This window comes from Nothoprocta perdicaria, unplaced genomic scaffold (assembly GCF_003342845.1).
Source record: "Nothoprocta perdicaria isolate Ctin4 unplaced genomic scaffold, notPer1 scaffold_315, whole genome shotgun sequence".
Classification (NCBI taxonomy): Eukaryota; Metazoa; Chordata; class Aves; order Tinamiformes; family Tinamidae; genus Nothoprocta; species Nothoprocta perdicaria.
The window spans coordinates 724,086-729,314 of NW_020455550.1; positions in this window are offsets into that span (position 1 = coordinate 724,086).

A 5,229-nucleotide genomic window follows, 5' to 3' on the forward strand; every position below is an offset into this window, starting at 1 on the left:
TGAGCACAGGTCTTCATCATCAATGGTAGCTTTCAGCAGAAGTCATTGCTAGTTTTAGCTACTGCTCTCCATCTATCATCAAGTATCTTGAAGCAGATTCATTACTGGAAGACTGGTATGCATCCCTGCTGCCTTTTTGCAGCTTATCTAAATTGTTGAAATAGTCAAGCAGCATGTACTTTAAGTGGAAGCCCAAAAGCAACAAGCTGAGATTCATCTGTTTCGTAAGAGAGAGTGTACGTGGAGATGAGTGACTTCTATCTTTTGCTTCTTTTCAAATCCTGTAACAGACATGATAGAACATCTCCTTGAAAGAACCCTTCTTGTCCTCACCAAAACGCAACATTTAGCTACTGAAGTCAGGCAAGGGAGACAATAACTGTTCCACGACCTCTTATAGCTGCTGCCGTGTGTGAATTTACACATTTGCATTTCAAAATACATTTCAGTCTCCCAACTAACTGCTTTTGGAGCAGGCCTAGGTATGGTATGGTTCTGGGGCAGGTTTCAGACAAACCAATCCAATGGTGATGTGACATCTTAGTGTGTTAAAAGATGAACCTAAGAGCTGTAGAACAGTCCAATTCAATATTTAGTGTGGAAAGTAAATAAATGTATAACTTGTGAGCATGCTAAAGTTTCGTCAGACTTTAGTACTGACACTCTACATCTCCATGAGCTCAGCTATGAAGCTTTTAAAGCCCCTGCATAGTCAAATTGGGAATCTGCCTTCCTGCCCCCATGCCACCTCGCTGCTAGGTTGGCCATTACCTCTAGTTGCATCCTTGATTTGCACAACATATGCCCACCATTTTATGTGCTTGAATAAAATGTAGCTTTTGGGCTGCAAGGGCTGTGCACGGTGTGTGGTGGATGGTCCGGGCTCAGCTACCCGGACCTAGGAGCTGGCTGCTGCCGAAAGGAGCAGCCCTGCTCCCCGCTCCCCAGAGCAAGGCCGCACGCTCCAGTGGCTTCCTTCATGCTGGCACTGATGTTCAATTGACCCTGAGATGTGCCAGCTCAGGGAGCAGCAAGCAAAAACTAGACTGAAGAGCTGTTTTGGCTGGACAGTTGATCGTGTCGTTATGCCCATGCTTGTTTTAGGAAAAGGAGTGGGAATATGCTACTGGGAAGCTGGGGAGAGAAGGACGGAGACGCGCATATCATCACACCGGATTAAATCCATGATTATTTCTACCTTGCTAGTGGGCAGGAAGCATCTCATTTACTACATGAGCTGCTAACAGGCAGAATGAGAAGTGGCCCAATCATTATTCTCTGTATTCTTCAGCCTGGTGTTTACTGGCCAGCAAATGCTGCGATGTCTGTCCAGACCTTGCCCAGGTGACATCCTGACATTTCTAAAGACAAGATGTAGCGAATAATACTTGTAAAGGTGATTTTTGGAATAAAAATGCATCTCTTGCTTAAATATTGAGTTGATCAATGGCTGGTAAATCTCCCAGGGATGAATGCACCTGAAAAACCTGCAAAGAAAAAATGGATCTGTAGGAATGGGAGCAGCCTCAGGAGAACATCCTACTTTGCACCTTGCCTAAGGAGCATGAAAACAGTGGATGTGTTTGAGTTGGGTGTAAATGTTTAGACTTTCCAGGCCCTTAAGGATCTGATTGCGGTTTCTGGAACAGCAACAGGTTCTGACAATACCTCAGATGGAAGAAATAAAGAGAGCAGCAACTAGAGCTAAGCCAAGATATACTTTGCAGTAAGATACATTATTCTTTTTAATTTTTAAAGTTTGTTTCAAAATTCTTTTTTTATTTTTACCTACTTTTCAGGAGGATTTCAAGCTGACTGGCAAATAATTTCATTTGCCAGGAAATATGAATGCTAAATACCTACCTAGCGCAGCAGCAAGCACAAGAGTGGGGCACTGAAGAGACAGGAGGAATGTCCCCTTTTGAGATAATAGTTTGCCTCTTGGAGACAAGCTTTAGTCAGAATATCCTGTGATTCAGCAAGGCATCATGAAGACTCTTCTCAAGCACATAAGAAACAGGAATAAGGAAGGCTGCTATTAAAAGCCTGACAAACTTAGAACCAGAGTATTATAACCATCACTGTTGTGGTTCAATTCCCTGAAATTTAAATGTGAAGAGAGACTGTGCTTCCTGGAAAACCTATTCTAAATTTGTTTTGCTGTTTTTGTTGTTCTGGCTGCTTTTTTTGTACTCTTATATTTGCTACATGCTGCAAAAAAATCTCTCTGGCAGGTTGCCACATGTGAGGAGCATACCTGAGTGCTGGGAATTCCCAGGAAGTTTGTGACTGTCACTCAACACAGGCACACAGAAACTGAGGAACAGTCAGATCTGCAGCACCCTGAGAGTAATACTGAGAAGACAGCGGAAGATCCTTAAGTAATATCAGCAGCTGTTCCTAGAGCCTGTTGCACTGAAAAAGAAGTGTTTTGAGAAAATTTGGAGTCAGAATGAGGATAGTAGATACAGCAGCTACAGACAGGAAAGTAAGTGTTGAAAAAAATAATTGGAAGACCAAATGGAAAGGTGTAAAAGGACAAGCAACAAGACATTGTAGCATGCTCAGACTCAGTGTGTAATAGTGTCACAGAGAAAGGGAAAACGCAAAGATAGGGAAGGAGTAGCAGGTGCACACTGGAAGTGTGAGCCAGGTATATCTCTCTCTTCCATTCTGTGATTCCCTTTCAGGCTAAAGAAGTATCAGGGAACATGGGGCCCTGTGCTGTTAGTGTGAACTTGGGGGTCCCAGTCCATTTCATAAACAGGCCTTTAGATACTGGTGCTGCAACCTGCTCAGTGCTCCTGCAGATAGCAGAGATCACTGCTGGGAGGAAAGACACAGATGCACATCAGGTCTACAGGACCAGGCCTAACCACAGCAGAAGGAGGGATTTCTAGGAGATTCACTGCAGAGGCAGAGTGTTTGTGCCTTGGATAGTGGGAAGCTATTTAAATCTGCACTGAAACCTTGAGGTTTTATCAGGGCTTAGGATCTGCAGCAGGAGGGTTAAGTAAATTGTGTTGATTCAACTCAATACATACTGATTGATTCGACTGGTCAAACAGTCCCACAGCTTGTATAGACATTATTTGAATAGGATAGTGGGTTATTGCTCAAATGAGAGAGGAATCGACTTCAGCCAAAATAAGACATGTGCTCTTGTTTAGGCTGGAGCTGTTTCTAAACCTGCTGCCCTTTGCATTTGAAGGGCTAGGCGTGGGCAGCTGAGTTAATTATTGCATCTCTGCCAACAGACCTCTCGCTGAGGACAAACATCTTGAGCAGGTGTGCAAGCTGTTTGCCTCTTAAGATGAATCGGTCTGAACCACTCTTAAACCAATATAAGCATATTCTTGGAAAGATGTTTCCAAAAAAGATTGCTTATTTTGTTGTTTCTTGATTACGTCAACTTAAATTTGACCTTTAAATGAAAATGTTGAAAGTTCACGAATAGTCTAGTCTATAACTCTGCAGTTCCCCAAATTAACATAGCCTCACTCTGAACGTGAATGAGCAGACAGTAATCTGTAGTGTGATTCTGAACTTCTCTGAGTTTAATCTAGTATACTGCCACTGACATTAAAAGAGATATTCTTTCTTTACACAGAATAAATTTGATCAGCAGTTGGGCTGTTAATTTGGCATTATTCAACCAGATGTAAAGTTTTTATAACATTACCAGTTTATTAATAGTTATTAATGGCTGAAAAATGAAATTCTACATTAATGTCAAGGATGTGGGGGAAAAGCAGAATTTAGAATCAAAGAAATTAATATTTGCTCAAGGCAGACAACTAAAGAGCAATCTACTCTAACAGCGTCACCTATATAATTTCTTCTCTCTACCATTGCCACAGCTTTCTTCACCTCAGGGCAGAGCTGGCGTTCTCCAATAAAGCTTCTAATGATTGCTTGTTTCTGTGAGTTGCTTTTATTATTTTTTAATTTCCTTTTTTTTTTCCTCAGAAAGCAAAAAATAAAGCCACTCCCAGACTCCCATAGAACAACTCAGTGAAGTTAGTCCCATTGTGGGTTGAATGTTGTTGCACAGACATTGCTTTTCTTCTATCTGGAGTCATTTGAATTGGCAAAACAACATCTTGATAATTCATATACTTCGTATACACATAGTTCATACATGTATTATATGAAATGTCTTAATACTTTCAGGTTCTCTTTCGTATTCAAAGATCTTTCCTCAGAGAAAAAAAGTTCCTCTCGTTTTCAGAAGTTTGTGTACTTTAAGCTAATGCCTATTAAAATATTGCCTTCTGTTTAAAAGACTAAGCTCCTCGCGTTACTTCGTACAAACGCTTTGTATAAAGACATATCTGAAATGATACATTCTCTCTGAAATGTGTTCAAATTCTTCCTCAGTCTTTTGGAGCTGGCCACTTGTTTCAGAAATTGAGACACTATTGAATTACTCTGCCAGCTTGATGAATTTTGTAATATGACAAGACCCCTGTACATTATTAACTTTATAGTAACCCATCAGTGAGTTGTAACTCATCCATACTCATGCTCATACCCATACTCGTTCCATAGAGGCTGTTTCTCATGCAGTCAATCAAGGCACCTAGTCTGGCTTCTGTGTTTCCTTACTAAAGATGCCTGTTCTTGGCAGAGTCTGCTCTTCTTTGAGGCTGACTGCACTGTTCCATTAACTGTCATGGTCTAATTAAGTGTGATAATTTTGAAGGAGGAAAACCTTTGCTGCTGCAGGATAAAGCAAGCCTAAGTATGGAAGGTCAAGATGTATCATCTGAGGATGAAATTTAAAGAAGAATATCAATGTTTGGATATTTTTTAAAGTTTTCTGCTTTGGTTTGGGATTTATGTGTGTTATCATGTATGTTATAGAAGCCATTAAATATTTGAAACAGTAATTGATGTAATTAGATTTTTACATTGATGTAACAAATCACTTAAGGACTGAGTTTCCCCAAGGATGTGTTCTTTTTGCACATTTAGCACTTTATGGCCATTCCTGTGACATAAGCCTACCTGTAAGAGCCTCTGAAAACCTATGGTTTGACTTAGGAGTGGTTTTCACATATGCCAGTCCCACAAACAGCATCACTGGTGCTTCATCTTGGACATCCAGAGGGAAAGACTTCATGGGCCCTTTGAGGAAATGTGGCCTTGAAGCTGCTGGATTTCAGTTTGAATCCTTGTTTTGCATTTTGTAACCAGTCGACAGTAACAGTATTTTTACTTCTGCTT